We start from the raw sequence: 22,055 nt of genomic DNA, 5'->3' as shown, positions 1-22,055 counted from the left end.
TTGGCGATGGTGTTTTCATTAGATTCAGCTATATTGAAGCAGCGAACATCTAAAACACGAAGGACAGAAGCTCTTTAACGGCACTGCTATAGACTCTATATGAAATATGTAAGTAACAAGGAAACATGAGAAGCAAAGTTGCAGTAGTCACCATCTGATTGTCTCCATCAACTGTATATCACAATGTTTTAACATTAAAAAGAAAACAACATTTTGTCCACAAAACCTAAACCCACAGATGAATTCCATTTTAGCATCCAATTGGACTACATTTCACGTGGCACTCCTGCAGTCCTACTATACTTAGAGGCTTTAAAATAAGGACACACAAAGTCTCAAGGATGTAAAACTTGAACCCCGCAGCCGTGGTGGAAGGTAGCAGTATCCTTATAAGTAATCTTTTATCTTTTTTCTCTCAAACAAGGACAGATTTCATTTTTGGAGGGCACCCAATTGAGCCGTCAAGAGGATTTTGTCTGTTGTCACCCTTTTCAAATGCCGGTCAGACTGAAAGACTAAGAGCAATAAGCTCCCGAGAGCCATTAGATCAGATAATTACACTAGTTTACAGACATCAATGATAATTGGACTATTTAACTCAACCAATTGCTTATAATGCCAGTGTGTAGCCTGCCAAATTGAGTTTTTCATCATCTTCAAACTTCTTTCTATTCAGTCAGTAAATTATATTTCTCACATGTGTGTGAAGGCACAGCGTGAGAAAAATAAATCTCTTCAGGTTTTCAGCCTCGCTGATTGACAAACACAGACTGTTCACACACCACAACAATGTCACAGTTTACTATATATATTACTGACTTCTCAAAAGCTGGAAGACCTTCTCTTTCTGTGGCGCTTTTCCATTTGAGACATGTTCCCGCGGCGTGCCGGCTGAGTGAAAGCAACGAGAAGTGTCAAAGGTGAGGGTCGAGAGCGTCCCTCTGAGACAATTCCTGCTCTATACCGTTTCTTTTTTATGAAACCTTAATCCATACAGTCACACACTGATCCGTTTGCATCAAGGATAAACAGCGAGGCTCCCCGCGCAGGGACAAAAGACACAGCGTGCTTCACAATAGGGGCCCGTAAAGCCTCGGTGCATGCATGCGTCTATCCATGTCTCCAGCACAGCTTGGTGAGGACGCCTCACTCAGAGAAAAGCTGATACTGTTTGCTGTATTTTTTCCCTTGTTTATGCAGGTGAATAGTGGAGACAGAAGTACAATATAAAGCGGAACAAAATAAAGTTTTGTTGAGACTTTTGTAAAAAAACCCCGACTCATCTTCCCCTGATTTGTTTTATATCTTTCATAGATAATAGTGAATAAATCTTTCTGATATGTGTTGCGTCGGGTCAACAATGCATCCATGTTTTTCCAGTTTCATGTTCTCTCTGTGCTGGTATGTTATTTTTTTTTTTTCTGTTGACGCTCTTACAGCCTGCAAAGCCCTAAAGTTCATATTCATAAAACTAGGATGCTCCATCCATGTTATGGTTCCATACCCCCCACTTCATGTCATATACAGTATCTACCTTTTATATTATCTAACATGAATGTCTTCTCTGTTATTGTTCTAGAAGGACCTTGGTTCCATTTCTTTTCATGTAACCTCTTCATGTGATTTTGTGCTATCGGTGCTTCTTGCTAGAAAAACCTGCAGCCTGCTCTAAAGGGTTCTATTAAAACTGCTCGCTGTATGCAGGATGTTTTCTGATGGCAAATAAAAGCCTATCTGTTTTTGGACTGACAAACACTGTTGGTTTCTGCATAAGCAGCAGCATGCACGTTTTTCAAATGGTCCGCAGTTCATTCTGCATGTAATTCAACCGATCAGAAAACGGCTTCATTTCTTCTGCGCGGATCTTATTGGAATGGGAATGGCGGAATAAAATACCACTATGGTGGTAGAAGGAATGATACGTGTATGATTTCTTGGATTTTTGTCAGCATCTCACCCGGAGCTGACATGCCCTGCCATTTAGAAAGCAGTGATTACAGCAAAACGCTGAAAGGTTGACAGCTAAAACAGACAATTATATTAACTGGCCCCTGGCCCTCTGTCAGTTTCCAAGAGTGGCCCTCGGGCTAAGCTGTTTGAGAATCTCGAGAGTATTAAAGCAAAAACGAATGTCCTGATTAGAGTTTCAAGAGCCTGGGCTTGGTGCTTGTGTGTGTGTGTGTTTCTGTAGTTTCCACCCGCCCCATCGGACTGCAATAAGTACAAGTGAGCCGTCAAAAAGCTTTGTCATTTAGGAGAGTTCAAGTGAACACCTTGACTTACTTCCGCTCGTATAATAAATGATCTGTCAATTATCAAGACCCTGAAGGTTCTTTGTTTGCCCTTATAGCTCATTTAAAAGTCCTTGAATGCATCCTGTCTCCTCGTGCTCCACGCATATCACCCCTCTAGAAGTAATTGGGGGACTAGTTAGCAGGAAGCTGTGTTGGCTCTCTTGCAAAAGTGCAAGGAAAACTAGTCCCTAAGACTCCCACTCTTCATTCAATTAATTATGACCTTGAGAGCTGAGTGGGAGATGAGACCAGCTTCTTATTTCCTTGTTACGTTGATATATCTCCAGATTAACACCGCTCTGCAGACTCGCTGCCTTCACGCCGCCTCTGTTTAAGGACTCAGAAGAACAGACTCAACAGAGAGAGGAGCTGAAGTGAAAGTGAGGACAAAAACATTATACATGAGGCAGAGCCGTGTTTTTCCTTCCCTGACATTTGCTCTGATGCCTTCGGGCCTCCGTGTTATTGTAACACCTATTAGCCTGAAGCTAAGTCGGTCTGACTGCTGCGCCGTGCCAGCCGATGAGACGCCCGTCTGTGTCGTCTCCTGTTACTCCGTCGATGATCAAAGAACATGAAACAATGAGAATACTTCCATCTGCTCGTCCTCCAATTTCACATGTTTGCTTATTCAATTTTTTAAAATTCTCTGAGTTGCATTGGATTAAAATCCTGGGCCTCCCGCTTGATTTTATCGCGTGCGACTCCGCCTTTTTGCGGCGCGGCGCCGCCGTGTCACGGTGAGCGCAACGCGCGGCGGCTGGAAAACGTCTTCAGCGGCACGCTTCTTCACTTGCCCACCACATTTTTGCAAATGTGGCATAAATGTGTCACGATGATGAAAAAAAAATAAGTCAATCATCGTGTTCAGAGTTCCCCAGTATGCTGAATTACCATTTCCTGTGTCATGGAAAATGCGCTCCCAGAGCATGCGGAATCAAAGGAGAGAAAAACCGAAACAGTGAGACAGATGTGCTGCTGCCATATGCGCATTTTGTTTCGCAGTGATTTTCTGTTGCAACATTAAGAGATGAATAATGCAAGCTGGGTTGTTTTCTGCACTGTCTGAATAATTGATAGAGCATGTTGAGCTGTACATTTAAATGCAGCATGTTGATTTGATGGGATGGAAATTGCACAATGGTTTTTTACTTGGCTTCAAATTAATGAATGAATTTAGGCGGGACAAAGCTCAGCCTCTGAGAATTCACATTTCATTGAGAGAAATTATTGATTTTGGTCGTGCTGTTGGATTATATGATAATCCACTGTGTGGGTGAGCTGGTGGAGACCCAGGTCTCATACTTACTCATAATGCATATCATTTTAAATTACATATTAATGATTAAAGCATCCTCGTCATCTTTTTTTGTATCCAAGAAAATATGGAAAGTAAAACATTTTTTTTTCTCTCTCTAGTTCTAATCTCCAGGAGGCTACAATTTTTTTAATTACTTGTTTTCTGCTGACCATGTTGGGTTGATGTTTTCATTTCCAGCCTCACCTGAGAAATGAAGCCCCCACTGAGAAGATGGGCAAGCGTGATGTTTTTGCATCTTGGCTTGAATGTTTTTATACACATCAAACTTTTATAGGTTCAGATCAATAAATAAAGACACTCGAATTGTATATTTTGCATCATGACTGTGTGTGATATGTTACTCCGCTGTCTTAAATAAGCAAGAAAAATTGTGAGCAAATCTTATTTATTATAATCTCATGATGTAATCTGTATGGATTGAAAGGATTTTTAAATTTTGGATTAACCTGCAGCTCTTGTTTTCAGCGTTTCAGCTGTTTCTGTGTAAACGTACAGTTTTTAAAACAGCAGCAATAAAGGCAAAAAACTTTTCTGAAAATCAATTTAATTTCACTGGAAATGTTGTGGAAAAGTTTCTTAAATGTGATTATATTTCACTTTTCAACCTGATTATAACTGAAAGTATACTCATGATGCCTGGGTTTGTTTGTGGTGAAAGGATGTGAAATGATTGATTGCTTTTGAAATATTTTCCATGGTGACTTCATTTTTCAGTATCTGGCAGGTATTTCAAATTACAGCAATGTCTTGACTCGTTCATTTTACAAATGTGTGACATTCTGGTGAGTCCTGTCTGTAATTAAAAATAACCATATGGGGATGCAAAGTTCTATTTCTCTGCTTTTTGAGGAGTTTTTGAACTTTCTAGATCAAAGTTTTCACAGTGTGTTCCTGCTTAGAAAATAAGCTCTCCAAGCAAAGGCTTATTAGCTATTGAGTCATTACTTTTGTACATATTTTAAATGTGGATTTCATATATTTGATTTTGCCTGTATGCCTCTGTATGACTGAAGAGCCTGGTCCACATTGCCGTTTGTAAGTCGGACCTGTTTGCGGTGCATGTTGGACTCCAGCAGGACTGGCCTTTGTCACCGGTTCATCTCTAGGCACAGCCAGGGGCCGGAGGGGGTCCCGTTTGGGGACCACAGGATTTCACCCTTGCTTTTGGCAGACGGTATTGTACTATTGGTTTCATCAAGTCGGGACCTACAGCATGCACTGGGGTGGTTTGTAGCCGAGTGTGAAGGAATGGGGATGAGGAGGCCATGGTGTTCGACCAGAAGAAGGTGGTCTGCTCTCTGAAGGTTGGCAGAGACCCTTCTTTGACATATTACCTTCATCATAATTTTGTATTGCTCAAAAAGTAATTGATCTTCTCAGATATTTTTTGTGCTCCTTTAGGAGATGATGATCTATTTCAGATAAACACTATGCAACACGTAAAACACAGAACACAACTTGAGCAAGGGCCAATCCCAATTCTACCCCTTACCCCTACCCCTTACCCCTACCCCTATGATATGCGCGTTCACGAGGCTTAAGGGCTATCCCAATTCTCCTTTTTGAATAGGGGTAGGGGTAAGGGGAAGGGCTATTTCACCCCTTTCAGCGAAGTCTGCATCGATGCTCCCTATTCTCTATAGGGGTAGGCGGAGTTTCACATTGGCCAGAAAAAAACAACATGGCGCCCACCACGGAGTCGCACAAATGTAAGATTGCTTTCTGTATACTATTTAAAAAGCTATAAAAAGTGTATTTGCTTCACTGAATTTATAGATAAACTAGCGTGACAGTGTCCCAGCCATGGATTAACGTTTTAGCGCTGCGCAGCACCGTTTCCAATCGTGAATTTGTAACTTATGAAGAGCACTAATCACTGAATTGACGTCATCCTTTATCATGTTTTTAACGTAATATGTTAGACACAGGGACCCCCGATGAAACCCGACTGCTGATTCAGTTTAGAGCCGGGTTCCTCAATTAGCGGACCGCGGTCCACGACCGGACCGCGGCACACCTCGCTGCTGCCCCAGGGCAAATGTATGGAAAAAAAAAAGAAAAAAAATCTTTCTTTAAACGCTCCATGTTCCGTGTGAGCACCGTTCTGCACCGCGCCGCTCTGTGCGTGTCCAGCGCACTCCGTCGCACCGCACTGCTCGGAAGTCCTCGGTATGCCCCCCCCCCCTCTCCCACAGGGCGCTGAAGTCCGGACCCATGCTTGTATATAAAAAGAAAGTGTGGACCTTCAAGATTTGTATTTCAGGACCCCTGGTTTAGAGGTTAAAAAGGAAGAAAAGTTTTTGAAATCAAAATACAGCGCCAAAACACATTGGGAGTAAATTATATTATTCGTCTAAGCTATAATATGTCAGTAATAAAACGTGTTTATATAAATATATCTGTATTACTTTAGGAAATTCATAAAAGAAAATGGCTTGGAAGGGGAAGTTACAGCCCAGCAAGCTTCAAAAAAGTGGGAGAACCTCAAAAAGAAATATAAGGTAAATAATAATACCATTTTTAAAAAAATAAAAGTAATTTCTAATGTAATTTCTATCATTTCTAATATCCATAATTTTTTGTTGTTATAGGAGTGCGGCGGGGCTTAAAGGGCCAAGGGGTATCCCAATTCATAGTGCTGCAAAGATAGCCCTAGCCCTCAGCCCTACTCTAAAAGGGGTAGGAGAGTGATAGGGGTAGGGCTAAGGGCTAAGGGGTAGGGGTAAGGGGTAGAATTGGGATTGGCCCCAAATAACTCCAAAATGATCTTGAAAGTTGCAGAGTCCACCAAAGCCTTAATGCTTTCATGCGGCCTAACAATTTTCAGATTATATATTTATTTATCGTCTTCATTTCAGCAATTCCTTTGGTTGGAATTTTAATTAATCTTTAATAATGGTGCACAGAATAAAAGCCCCTTTCTTTTTGTACAATAATCTGGGGCCATAGCAAGTCTCGTCAGAGTGTTATTACAGTAAGCCGCTCTGAATGTCCCTCTCTAGTTTTGGGGTGTTCTTCATTGCACCCTCCTGGTGTATCCTCACCGGTTTCATTATATAGCGAGGCACATTTCTGCTACAATATGTCGGGTTATTTAATGAAACCATTGTGGCTGTAATGGCAGGGGATTAAAACTAATCCACACAGGAACTTTGCTGATAAGTGCAGACATAAAAGCAACTGTGTTAACAGCAGCTGCTTCATATTCTCTCTAAATTTTTGGACCAGTAGTTCATTACACACAAAAGCAGGCAAGTCTCGGGCTCCTTCTCTCAGGCTTAAGGTTATTTTCTTTATTATAAACAGCTGAAGGGAAACGGATACTAAATTCCACTGAGTGTGCAACATATGCACAATATATAAACTACAGTTTTAATTAAATATACATCTACACTGTTTGTGTTTCCACTGTGAAGCAGGTGAGCTCACCTCTACATTTCGCTGTCTTGCTGTTCAGTGGTGTGACAGCTCCGGAAACACTCCAATGCATTTTCAGTGTCAGGGATGGGATGGTATAGAAAAGTCTTTTTTCTAAATGTCTTCTCTGACGACAGGAGATTTCCACATTGGAGTGATTTACGTCGACCGCTGTTGCTGTCGTTTCCCCTTAAGATCTAAATATTTGTTAAAGTACTGAAGGCTTTAAATATGCATGTTTCTTGTTTTCTATGCATGCTTGTTTGTTTTTTAAATAATGTTGTAAATACCAGAATAAATACGCCTTCTTTGAACTTTATTAATACTAATATGCTTCTGCCTGACCTTCAGTTGCTCATGTTTGAGTGTTGCTGAACTGGAGCTGCTGCTTTTTGCCTGCAGCAGTTTATCACGATTACTTTGAATGCTTTTAATGCTGAAGCAGTGGGCATAATTCAGCTACATAATGTACTAAGGGGAACAAAACTACAAGAAAAACTAAAAACTGTTCACTGTGACTGTGATCAGTTCTTGGAAGTGATATTGTGAGACTTTTAGTAACTAATAATGTAATAATAGATAAGGTGATAACTTTCAAAAGCATAATTGTGGCCATTTTATGTGTAATTAATTCAACACTGTACCTACCAGGAGTGTAATAACATTTTTACACTTGATAAAAATGGTCATAGTAATGGATGGTCATTCCATTATTAAAGAAGCATATTTTAATCCTTTTTATTATACAATAAATGCAAGCAATATCAATATCATAAATATCAATGCACAGATAAGTCATTTCTTGAAACTAAAATAACCTGTTGGATTTTCTGTGCAGATCGAATTGAGATAAATACCGTGCAATATTCCTTCTCAATTGTGGATGTAATTCTATTTCATTATACTATTGGCAAGTTATTACTATACTGGCTTTTTTACATTTATAATTGCCACAAATATTACGCTACTGGCAGTTCTTATGTTATTAGCCATTATTACTTTACTGCTTCTAGAGAAGAAATTCCCACATGGGAGCAGTACATTGAAACATATTGTAGATGTTAAAAAGATGCTGATAAATGTTTTTCCTTCACAGGATTCGACTCCGTTGTTCCTCAAAATGACATGAAAACAAAACAAACTTGGCAGAGCTGTGAAGCAAAGTTCAATAAGCTGATGAAACAAGAATCAACCTATATGAAATGATGAAAAGAAGGCAACAAAAAAAAAAATGAACTGCTCATAACAAATAGAGCTTTACCTCATCTGTCAAATACTACCGCGCTGGTACTGTTTGGCTTTGGACGCGTGAGGCGGCCATTGAAAGTGGCACACTGACGTTTATTGATGATTTCATTCCTGACAGACCCAACAGGATGAATGAAGCATTGTGTGTGCTCAGGTCCGGCCAAAAAAAAAAAAACCAAAAAAAAAAAGAACTAGTCAACCAATTTTTCAACAGCCAGAAGAACCCAAAAACAAGCATGTGTAAAATAGGAAATTTGCCTGCTTGAATTTTATATTTGTTCGAAAAAGACGTTTCTTCAAAGAAAATGCAAAACAACACTAGACATATTTATGCAGAACAGATGAATCTAAGAACTCATTCAAACTGAATCCTGGTCAGGCATTTGAAGCCTGCGTTGAGCAGCCATCGCACCTCTCCAAACAGAAATGCTGAGTGAAGCAAACAGAGAAGAATGTGTCCAGTTTCTGTAAGTACTCTGGAGAGAGTTTTGCACTTGCACACCCCAAACACAGGCTGCAGTGCTGACTAATGAGAAACAAATGAATTCATTGAGATAAATTGTTCATTAGTGTTTGCCATCGCACTTTGTTGGGGATTTGAAAAGTTCAGTGCAATTTGTGTTTACAGAATTAATGGTTTCATCAGTCTAATCCTCGCAGGAGGCGTCATTACTCCTGGCCTGTAAGGTAACTCTGACAGGTCCAGTCTATCACTACTTCACCACCATATCATTCTTGTATGCTTGTGGAACCGGCGAGGCTTTAAAACCTTCAGTGGCCCGAGTGCTTACAGTCTCCTTTTTGAGAGATTTCTCTTTCAATGGAAAAATACAATGGAGTGTGTTTCCACGTCTCCGTTGACGAGGCGGAGCAATCCGGTGTCTTTGAAACCCAGCAGAGGCAGGTCACGGTGTCTTTATAAACAGCAGGATGGATGACACAGGGAGCCGCGGCAGTGCAATTGTCTGTAATATCACAAGAGCAACCCCCCCCTACCCAAAGCACCATCTCCACTTCCAAGTGTGTGTCAAGCAGAGAAACAGACAGCTTGACAACATAGCATGCATCTCATATCCCAAATCGCTCCGCAATCAACGGGCAGGACGGAGAAGAAAAGAACAATTGAAAGGCTGCGTTGGAAACGAGAAGCCAGCCTTTCAGATGAGGCTGCCTCTGTAGGTGCCCTGATAGTTAAACATAGCCCAGCAGCCTCTCTCATCCCCATTTAGACACAAGTTTGTCACTTGGGAAGAGGTCGTCCCTGTGACAGTGACGAGCAGGCCCAGACGCCGGGCGCGCTGTCAGTGCTCGTTAAGGTCAGCTCATTAAAGAATGAAATAAATAAACTGTTAATGGAAAGTGTGAGAGAGATGACAGTGCGGGGAGGTGTCTCTCTCTGCAGCCGCACGCTCCGAGGAAGAATCTCCGGCGAGGGAGACGGATTGTAGCGATTGAGCTGTGAACCTGCGCGACACAGCTGCGTTTTCCGCAGCTAATGATTCTTTACAGCAAACAGATCAGAGCTGAGGCACTTGTCATGTGTCACGGAGCCACGCAGCTGCTCCCTCCCCGCACGTACACAGGCGTGCTCAGAGGCGGCTGCTGATCAGAAGACGCCGCGGCGGAGGGGCGCGGCGTCGAGATTTGGGTGGGGGGAGCCGCGTGGCTCCAGTCTAAAAAAGACTGATGCTGACTGATCATAGTCAAGAACATGGCCAACTGGAGATGAGAGGACAGGCGCGTGCACCCAGAAATGCTGCAGAGACAGACAGGTCTTTAGAAAAGTGATGTTGAACCATCAGCTGTCACAGATTTCTGACATTTTTTTTTTTTTTTCCCCTTTCCTGAGTGCACACAGACTGGGAGCACGCACCACAGCCCCACAACTTTTATTTCCTCTCCATCAGTTGAGAAAGGGGAAAAGTTTTCTCATGGCACTCCTCTAAACAGAGGGCAGGAAAAAAATAAAAATAAAACAACTCCCAAATACTGCCAAAAACAGAATAAATAAATAAATAAAAATCAGAAAACAATCAAGTGAGTGTTTTCCTGTTTCACTCCAGTGGCCTTGAACGCATCTGCTGGATTTGCCTCTGTGACCACTGGCAATATATCAAACAGGATGTAACTGGGAACGAAGGGACAGCATTAGTAATCTGGGAACCGGATGATGTACCTGATGTGTTGACTATAACGTGCACATGTTTGTCTTTCACCCTGTTTTACTTCTGATTTGATCCAGTACCACATTCTTCCAAAGAAATCAGTATTTTAACACAGTAAACGCTACAGAAGTGTTATTAATGTCTGGATGCACTCAGAGTCGGGCATGTACAACTTGCATTTGTCATTTAGACTCCTAATGCTATTAGTCTGTCATTTTCCAGTTGGGAGAGTTTTACAGAGCGGAGGTGAAGCATTCAATTTCATCCAGTTGCTCGATTGTTTCTTCCCGGCTCGCCATCCATCCTTCCACAATTTAGAAGTCAAGACAGAAAGGGAGCTCTCTTTACAAAAATTCATCCTGCTTCCTGTTGCGATTTATGACGCCTTCATTTGAGGAAAAAAAAAAAACGGGTCTTTTTCAGATAAAACAATAAAAACTGAGAGCAGCCTGCTGCTGAAATCTGACCACACTCGTTAAAGTGTTTACCACTTGAACCAATTCAGAGCGTTCATGGTCTTGATGGACACTTTGGACGTTAAATGACTTGTATGAATGTGAGCTCCTCCATACAGTTTGCCAGCAGCACTGAAACTATGAATATCTGGGCAACAGTCAACCTGACATCTGTCTCAATATTTACCCTGACCACATGCTTTGTAATACTGCACTATTTCTGGCTGAAGCCGAGGACACGGCTGTTTACCGACACCAAACCCTCACTGTGGCATTCCAACAAAATCCTAATGAGGAGGTTTTGTTTTTTTTCTCAACTGGACCTGCAAATGCAGTGATTTTTCAATTAATATGACCATTATTTTCCAACAATGCTGTTATGTTCTTCTGTCAGGGAAAACAAGCAGCATTTTGAGTATTATTGACCTGGTCAAAGCACTGATTAAGTTTAAACACATTCATCAAAGCGCAGTTATATTTGTATTAACTTAATAATTATTTACCATAATAACAGTTTCACATCTCACAGAGTTGAGCTCGAAAGGGTGTATCATTATACCAATAACCCTTGCTAATGCATTTTTCAGCAGATTGGTGTCTGGGAGGTAAGAGAAGTTTGAATTTATTCACCCAATAGGTTCATTTAAATTTGCTTTCCTTCTCAGTGACTTCAGTTACATATAAGATGATGTTCAGGTTTCGTTATTTCTGATACCAGATTTTTTTTAAGAACTGAAAAACTAACTTTTTCTTCCACGTGTGTTGATAATGATAGATGCACTCAAACTTCCAGCCGCGTATTGAGAATCAAAAAGGCTGCTGTTTGCCTTTGTGCTGCTTTACCTGGTGAAATTTGAACGGAAGAAAAAAAAACCTGCTTCTTGTGTCCACAGGAGCCCAGGGTTATCCTGACATATCAGGATTTTGTGCCAAGTGTTGGTGTCACACCGATTATTCGTGATCCCAGCTGTGGCTTCAATTGGTGTCGGATCAGAAATCAGAATCAGAAAATTCTTTCTTCTTTTTTTTTTTTTTTCTTATCCCTGAGGAACAATTAGGTGAACAAAGAGCGACACAATAATAAATAGAGAAAGCGATTAAAAGAGCAGAATGAGCAGAATGTTAATACTGAGTAAAGTAAGAACACCTCGGGGAGAGCAGCATTGTGGATAAACGTGGCTTCCTTCTCTCGGCCTCACAGGCCGGACAACCGGACCTGCGACGAGATGGCAGCCGCTCAAACGCCACGAACAGAGCGTGTGCTGAGCCGCTGAGAGTGTGACCAGACAGGCCGCCTGCCTGCTTGTCCCCACACGGTGCTCAGGTGGCGAGCGTGAAGTCCAATAATCTTAGAGCACACCGTCACAATGGAGTGCAGGCGGTTCCCGTCCTGAAGGGTGATGGAGTGATACCGGCGGCATACGGAGGGAGCCACAACGCTGTCAATGAATCTGTAATGTGTAATAGAATGTCAGAAGAGGTTTTGCACATCACTCATTACAATAACTCAAGTTTGGGCAGCTAATTAGTCATTTTGTTTGCTTGGAGCGCTGCATTTTCAGCTGCAGTCCTTGATACGCTTTCGCTCATCTGATGTCGGCTCATCAATTGTGAGCTGACTGAGAGACGTTTGATTACAACGGCGGCTCGATGCTGCGGGATTTTTGCCATCTTTAGGCTCGTTGATGCTCAGCCTTAGATACACATATGGATACACCCGAAACCTTCTGTCCAATCTGAAAGATTATGGATACGCACCAACAGAAGTATTACCTTTATTACCTTTAGCGAATGGATATGCAGCAGAAACAAGACAATGAAGGCATAACCAACACAAATCAATAGCTTACTGATTCCCAAGGAGATAAACTGTTGGACCACAGCCACCCTCTCAGTCTATAGTCATACCGGGTGAACAACAGCATGGTCGACTTCACTTCCTGGAAAGACTGGCGGCATATGAAGCACAGCTACTGTTACTGACGAGTCTGAAGTACGTTGCAGTAGTTGTCACTTTGTACTCGAAGCGAAATGAGACACCGTGGAATTAAACTTACCGTCATAGTACCGAAGTTTCTGAAATGCACACAGTGCAGTGCAGCAGGTGATAAACTTCAAATCATGACTGTCTGAGTGATCGAAGCTTAAAGTGTCATGATGTCAGGCCACAGCTGTGTGTTAACTTTTCTCATTTCCATTGTTGCTTCTTCTTCTTATTATCTAATGTTTAATCTGTTTATTTCAAGAATTTCTAACTTATATCTTCTCAAGTAGGGATCCTCCACCACTGGGCCTGGGCATTTCAATTTCCAATCGTCTGCATTGAGTTTTCTTTTGAAAAACGCTTCAATTCTGTCAGCTCATCTTTCCGTCTTTCCTGCACTACACTCGTCAGTTTTCTTTTTTTTTTTTCATGCCTTGTTAAGCCCTCATTACGGCGTGTTTATAACCTGTCCTGCCGGTCCGCGGAAAAATAATGTTTCAAACCGGTCCGCGGAGCAAGGAAGGTTGGAGAGCGCTGCTCCCGAGCAACTTCCTCCAGCTAACAGGCTCAACTAAGAAAACATAACGAGTGAATCAGTCATTATAATGGTAAATGGATTTCACTTATATAGCACTTTTCCACTGCTTAAGCGGTCCCCAAAGCGCTTTACGTTGAAATGTAATGCACACACATGTGACTACACATTCGCTGACGGCTCAGCCGATGTGTCACAGCAACGCTACTACAGTTCACTATTGATTAAAACCATTAACCTGGGTGACTTATTTAGTTCAGAAATTTTTTTTTTTTTTTTTTTTAATATACAGAAATTATTCTTACACTGGTTGTTATTTTAACAATGTGCATAGATTTGTTTGCATCTTTGGGGAAAAAAGCAACCTCTTCAAACAGGACTGCAAAAGATGTGAAATGGCAGTAAATGTCCGGTATCAGCTGCAGTTTTTGAAAAATAAGTTCTAAAGTTGTAGCTGAGCCCTGTGGTTTTTCCTGCCATCCCCTGGAGATAGCATCGGCTTTGGACCTGAAAAGGCAGATAAAGTCTCCTGACCTTGGGGTCCAGGGCGAAGCAGGAAAAGTTTCCGATGGACGATACAGCCTTTCAGAGACCTGCAGTAATATTTTACAGCAATGTGAAACAAAACACACTGCCTGGTTTATGATCCGACATGTTCCAGCATTTATTGGCAAATCAAATGAAAACAAACATTTATTAATATTGGGTTTCATTATTAAATATTGCTTATTATGGTTAAACGTGTGAATGTAACATTTTGAATGAGCTTGACTGTTCAGCAGTTTGCTACCTGGATATCGACGACTTTAGCAAGTAAAAAGTCTTGTGGAGGGACGTCACTACAGCGACGGTCTCACTCTATCCGCCTTTATTAATTCCTCCCCGCGGCCGTTATCAGCCGCTCTCCGATTTCCCCTAAAGAGGGAAGTCTGTCGATACTCCTTCCTCCAAAGCTCCATGACAAGAGGAGAGGAGAGAGGAAACCCTGATCAATTTCAGATATGGCCTGCAGCACAGGGTTTACTAACAAAAGAGATTTCATGCGCTGTTAAAGCTATTGAGTGGCCGGTGGATTAGCTCACACTCCACATTAACCCTGAAACTCGACGACAAAGGCCCACTTAACGAATGCCCCGCAACCTACGCCGCACGGGCCCCACTTAGGCTCCGATAGCATCGCCGGTAATTGAGATACTTCATAGGCAACAAACAGTGGCGTTGAGGAGAAACAGAGGTTTCATCCCAACACGTAGTGCGCAGCGTCGACGTGAAGTGGCGGGGTTTACTATCGGGGGCTTTCACGAACTCAGGAGGATCTAAGTGCTTCTAATTCCTACTGGAATAATGTAGAACAACAGTTTTGATCACACGTCTTTAACATTTATAGCAGCCAACAACAGAAGAAGGGGGAAAAAGCTGCACCTTCCTGGGGTTATAGATCCACTTAATTGGATTTTTCTGTCTGAAGAAGGAGCTAATCATGCGAACACCGGCCACTATTTAAATACATTCATCAAGAGAGGCTCGTCCCCTTTTCAGAGAACGGAGTTCAGATCTGTGAAATGAAATAAACAGTCTGCAGGTTTTCTTTTCGTTTTTTTTTTTTTTTTTTTTTTTTTTTACTTTGATTGTGAGAAACTTAAAAAAATAGTTTACCAGAAAAACACTTAGAATAACAGAGAATATTTCTTACAGTGTTTTCGGGGCACATCACCATCCATCATTGTTATGTTACAATGAGGACTGACTGTGTAATTTGTTTGCTTTGTTTGCTGACAGCAGTTGTTTGCTGAATCTCATGTTCCTCTGGAAAAATACGGCAGAGGGTGGGGGGGAGAGAGCGGAAAGAGGGAAACCTTTTTCGCAAACTCGACGTTACTTTCATCTCGCTTTCTTTTTTTTTCTCCCTCCGCCTTGTTTTGTCTTGCCTTCTCTGTTCAGTTTACATCCACGAAATGCAGAGGAAGTGCAACAATGAATAAATGTAGTGTTATTTTTACTTTGGATTGTGATGTCGGTGTTGACTGAAATGCTACCGCTTTGAAATGTTGTTTTTCTTTTTGTCATGATTCAAACGCCTAATTCAGAAACATTTGAACGCTGTTGCTCTCAACCCCGGGCCTCGCATGTACGTGCGTCTGTGATCAAATTCTCATGCAAATAATTTAAATTTCAATCAGACTCATAACTCAGATGGTTCTCTCTCCTTTTTTTCCCCCACCCGTCCTTTGAACAGTAACAGATCTTCAGTCATACAGTATACGTGCAATCACAAGTGATCTCCATATTCATTTCTTAACACTTACGCTCTGAACGCTTCACCGAGCTAATGTTGATTCATGAGGTTATAGTTCTGCTGTGAACCTTTTACCTGATATGAAAATCAAACAGGAGGCGGTTTGAGATCCATGAAACTTCTTGACATAAACAACGACTCCGCTGCCTGGAAGACACTACATATCTTCATGCGCACACATTTGAAATTGAAATACACAATGCTACAAGGACTGATTCGGTTTTTTTACAGTGCGTTTGAATTCATTTTGTATCTGTCTGTGAGCTTCACACAGGCCCAATCACAGCTTGAGGTTAGATTTTTCTTTCCGTTTACCTCCCAAATTATGTCATTTGTGGAAAAGTCAGGGCTGTGGCGGCTTTGAGGTTAAACAAACAAGCTTTTGTTGAGGTGCTTGCAGGTCTGAAACTGTGAATCTCTGAACAAAAAATCCCCGAATCCCAGCTGAGACACAGTGGCAGCCCACTGCGCCTGGTATGCATGATTAAGGTTAAACTATGCATGGGATTGGTTCAATGCATGGAAATAATTTTTCAAAGAGGATTCATTAAGTATGTTTTCTTTCTTTTCATGGTCTTTGCTGTCTTCCTCACATTAAACATTAAAGTAAACTCATAGTGTTACAACATCCCCCAGAATGAAGACACCACTGACCAGCCCACAACTATATAATACAGTAAAGGAGCTTAATATCATAAGATATTACAGATGTTGTTATTATTTGAATGACTTCTCTCAGGGCTCCTGTCCCTCAGGTATCTGAACTTCAAGGAAAAGGGTTTGTATGTCCCTGATCTACCATATTCTGCAATTTAAAAGGCCAGACATGAGAGGTTACTTGGTGACTCTACATTCTCCCTAAGTGTGACATAAGGAGTGTGTGTGGTTGTCTGTCTCTCGATTTGCATTGTGATGGGCTGTTGACCGGTCCAGGTGGATCCTCCATAGTTGGCTGTTACTGGCTCCAGAAACCCTGGATAGGATGAAGGGAAGAAGATGAAGGGAAGAAGATGGATGGAGGTCTCATTTCCATCCCCTCCATCTAAACACCTGTCCTGACCACTTTTATTTAATTCATCAAAATTAAGAAGTCAATGCATGCTTGTCACTCTCCCTCTTTCCAGTTTTCTCAATATAATAATAGATCTTCTGTTAATTTTATCTGTTTGCGTGATGAAGGTGCATCGAATTGCATCAAATGCTCTTTATTATAATATAGATCATAAAATATAATCATTCCAGTCATGGACTGAATCGATAAGGTGGCCATGCATCACCTTAATAAAATGCATAATAAGTTGATCTGAAACTGCAAAGAGAGTGAGATTCCAGACAAAAGAGATTTACAGAACGAAGCACAGCCGGAGTGTCGCTCCACGGACAGCATCGTCTTGTACGGTGACTGGAGGATGATCTGGCTCTGTAGCCTCTGGCACTTAATCACGGAGAAGTTTAACTCATCTCAACGGCAAGTGAGATTTTAATCAATATTTTTGGTCCTTCGTGCTTTTTAAAGAAGAACGCTTTCTACAGTAACGTTGCTCAGTGAAGTATGTGAAGTATATGAAGCACCAGATCTGAGACTGACCCCAAAATCCCTGTGAATCAGCGTCGCATGCTTCAGCGCAGTCCCCAAAACAACAAATATTTACAACGATGGCGATATAGCCGAGACTCTTGGTCACCATAGTAACAATGGCAGACATAAAGGAGGAGGCTCGTTGCCGTTATTAGAGAGCAACCTCCATTATTACAGTGGTGCAGCGAGAGGTCAACAAAATATCATGGGGCTAAGAACAGGGTACACAGCTCTTTATTTCCTGTTTTCTACTGACAGTCAACATTGTTTTATAACCACGGCCACGATCCTTCTGTACCCTCAATCAGGATTTCTTTTCACCCATACTCGATCCTTGCCTTGACTGAAGTAATTGATTTTTGTGCTTAAGCTCTCAAACTCGGTGTTGTTAGAAAACGGAATTGGATTGTTTGTTACAGCTTAAAGGCAGAATCATCAAACACGTCATTGCGAGATGCACAGTGCTTTGTCTAGATGTGCGCTCCTAAGCTTCAATCATCTATCTTGTGCTGTTTTATTCAACTCGGGGCTGAGACAGAAAACCACACACACTATCGCAAGATGTAGTCACTGGTTAATATCACATTTCTGTTTTTTCGACTTTGCGTAAATCCATGCATGCACATGCAAACTCCACGCTGAAGACTTGAACCGGAGACCCTCCTGCTGGTGAGTCAAGAATGCAAACCACTAGACAATTGTGTGTCCTGGGTTTCAACCCTTCATTTTCAAATCTCAAGTCGGAGACGTGCAAAACAATGAAAACGTGCGTCATTGTCTCACTGCTCGCTCTGTGCTTCCCGTTCAGGTTGGATTTTCATGCTTCTGCAGAAACAATGGAGGTGTCCCACATTCAAACTTAGATAATTGGGGTATATATATGTAATATATATATATTTTTTTTATATTTCACCTAAAGTTGTTCAACTCAAATGACCTCCGGCGTCTAGGTCTCCTCTTGCTGCTGCTCAGTCGCTTAAGGCATTTCATTGTCTGAGGAGCTGCAATAATTAACTTCGGGAAACCAGTGCATCTCGCATGAAAAGGCACACCATTTTTTTCTTTTTCTTTTTCTTTTTTTTTTTGCTCAAGATCGGCATCCTAAGCTAGAGATTACAGACACTTTTGATCTGTTCTTAAACACAGATTTATGTGAGTGCGTGTTTCCTTCTGTTGACAATGGAATGGGGGGGGAAAAATGAAGCGATTAACGGAAGCAGAAATCTCATTATGCTCTCAATGCCGAGGCTGTCGTGGCGTGCGAAACACTGTGCAAAGCACACAAATCGACACCGCGCCGTTCACATTCAGGGATCGGATGCGCGTTCGTGGCCATTTATGTGAAAAAAACACACAGGGCTTAATTCAGGTAAAGACTAAATCATTTTTCTTTGTCGGGACTGGATGGGAGCCTATTGAACAGGTGCAGCGTGGAAATGCGGCGAGTTCTGCTTGCGCGAGTGATTATCAGCGTTCGACTGGGATGATATCACGGGGTATTCTGTCTTTATTTACTCGTATTGATCCGCTTGTCACAATAGTCCAGATGAATGTTTGAGGAGAAAATTGAAAGCAATTGAGTCTGACGCAACATGGTGTCTGATTCTTGTCGCAGGTTAAACAGATGCTCTGCTCCTTCTACCCATAAACCACCTGTGCAGCGACTGTAAAACATCCCCTCTAACCAACCCTCTAAATAATGAGGACATGAATGGGAATTCTATTACCTGCTAATCTACATTCAAGGACTTTTGGTAAGCTGTGTGCTGTGCTTGAGCTCGCCTACAGTGAACATTAAAAAAAAAAACCCTCTGGGTTCAGAGTGTGTGTTCGAAACCTTCTATTTAAAGGAAATATGGCGTGTGTGTGACATGTCAGCTTTGAGTTGTACAGGTGATGCATTTAATTTCCCACAGTAAACACAGCATACCCATGGGTACTTAACACTGGATGATTTGCCATGATTAAGGATAATTACAATATATTAGCACTTTTGCTCAACATTTTCTCAGCTCAAGAGAACGGCGGCAGCTGCTGAATAACACAACCTGTATTATCGACTTCATCCGCACATCCTGTAAATGTTGCTCTGCAATTTTTACTCGATTAAATGGTTGTTAGTGATAGCATTGATGTTTAAGAGGCATTTTAATCATGTAGCTAAACAGGGTGGATTCAGTTTTTTTTTTGTTTTAACAGCTAGTTTAATACTCAGAAAAGCCTGCAGGCCAGGATTTTTTCAAAGACTCATCCCTGAAAAATCTGAGGTGTTGTAAAAATTCTTAATTGGGGGGAAAAAAAAATAACAGAACAAAAGCCTTGAGTTTTAGCTTTTTTGTTGGCAAAAAGCCTCTGATGTTTGAAACAATCCTGTTTTTAATGTAAAATCTTCTGAACTTGTGAAAGTAACTAAAGCTCCGAAATGCAGCGAGTCAGCCTGAATGATATGACCACTGGCAGGTGATGTGAAAAACACTCTTTGTCTTCTGCGTCTGCTAACGTGAGATATATTGGGAATGAAGTGAGCGATTTGTCCTGAAAGCCGATGCTTTAGAAGCCGTGTATTCATGGAGGGCAGCGTTCAGGACGTAGAGGCCCGGCGGAGTCCATGCTCCGACGGCTCAGGCCTGGTTTAGCTGCAGAAGAAGAACCTCCACATCATCACCATGCGCTGTGAAAACAGCTGTTTCTACTTCCAACCTCTGCTGATGTGCGCCACTTCCTTCCCCCTGCTTTGAGTTTGTCCGCATCCTCAGGTCCCATATCTTGCCTTCTATAAGGCGTCGGCTTCCCTCCATAATAAATCCTCTTAATACACTATCAGGCGTTTCATCTCTCTCCTACATTTTGTGTCTCTCTTCCACATCCCCTCCCTCCCTCCTGTGTTTATACAGTGCTGCTCAATGTGCCGTGACTGAGTAAATGCTGACACCAACACCTGTTCCCTGAAGGTCACCCAAAATTGTCTCATGCAACACACACACACACACCTGCATATCGACACACACACACATCGCTGGCAGAGTTCTGGTCTTCCTACAAGACATGTGCAGCTGCTGCAAACGCTCAGATTCTCCTACACACTATCCACTTATCGTGTTATGTTTTCAATGCCTTGATTGTTGGCTGCCATGCATTATTCATGCGTGCAAACCCCGAGTCCCCGTGAAGAGTCGTCCTTTTGCTGGAGTGTTTGTTTGCTCCTATCGTTAACACATCACTCTTGCCGGGAGAAGAAAACAGCACCTCCGGTCTCTCAGCATCAGCGACCCCGCTGCCCACATGGATGTCACACAACTGTAATTAGCGGTGAGAGTTGCAGCCTCCGGCGCCGCGCACCGTTCAAGCCGTCGCAGAAGTCGGAACAATATGTCTATTTGCTTTGTTGTTGTATCTCATTATTTCATGTCCACAAACAAAAAAAAGGACCTTCGTGACAATTTGTCATCATCAGACACAGCCTCACATACACATGTTAACGAGAACAGGAGGACCGGTTGAACCAAAGGCAGCGAGAACACAGGAGGGAAAAAAAACTGGAACCGCGTGAAAACATCTGTAAAAGCTGATTATGGAAGCACTTTGCGAAACGTCCACTTTCTCTCTATAATTCCAAAGGCAAATTATCTATAATACCAACACAGAAAGTTTTCAGAGGAGTGGGGAAACTTTTCTATTTAAAGCACCAAAGCAAAAGTGAATTTGTAGTGCTTGTGAAGGACGGGATGAAATGATTTGCTGAGCAGGGCATTTGGATTTGTGGGGGAAGGAAGAGAGTGAAGGGGACGGGGAGTAAACTAACTGATTCTCATGAATTTAAAGAGGCTACTTTACAGGGTTAATGTACATAAATGGCTTCTTAGCTTCCAGAGTTTTCATACTACGGTCATGCAGATCTGGCCGCATTTTTTTATTTTTTTTTATTTTTGTTTAAATTCATAAATGGCGGGACGTCCAGCGTGTTTTCATTACCATCTTAACCACTTCCTGTTGTGGATTCACTCCAGCAAGGATGACAAGATAACAGGAAACAAGTTAATAGAGGTGACATTCTGAAGCATCTGTGCTGAAGTTAATTCTTTTCAGCAATATTTCATAATTTAGATCACAGCTGGATAAAGAAAAGATTATGCAGTCAAACAGTGGATGCAGATTTATTCCCAGCGATTTCTTTTTAATTGATCGTCATTTCTTGGCTGCAGTCATGTCATTCAAGCTGCGTAAATATTGATTAATTTCTCTCAGTTTATATTGTCTTTCAAAGTGTTTGTCGTCTTAATTGCTTTGAAATATAATTTTATGATCACGATAATGTCATCATTTTTTGACCTGTCTTCCAACGGTTCCTTTTTAGAGATCATCCATATCTAAAGGGAATGAAATGTAAAATTGACTTAATTAATTAGTCAGTACAGACAGTGTGGGTTGACTGATACAAGTTATAGTCAAACTAGTATGGCTTAAATTTATTTTTAAACTACTGATGGAAAGGAAATTGTTCTGTTTGTAAAATGTTATGATCAGGTGAAAGCAGCTACACCTTTGAGGTCAAGTGAAATACACTGATCGACAGACAGAACTCACTGAAGAGCTTTTAAAAACCCTCCATAAGTATGCTGGATGTAACCAAATAACTGTGAACCGATCAATAGTCATTATTTTTATCTATAAGTTTTGTTTTTTTCTGAAATAATTGTTCTGATAACCAGTGAAATCTGGGCTTTTTCACAGTGGACAAACATCCAGACGAAGCTGCTCCCA

Source organism: Salarias fasciatus, chromosome 20 (assembly GCF_902148845.1).
Source record: "Salarias fasciatus chromosome 20, fSalaFa1.1, whole genome shotgun sequence".
NCBI classification, from domain to species: domain Eukaryota; kingdom Metazoa; phylum Chordata; class Actinopteri; order Blenniiformes; family Blenniidae; genus Salarias; species Salarias fasciatus.
This window is presented reverse-complemented; position numbering follows the sequence as displayed.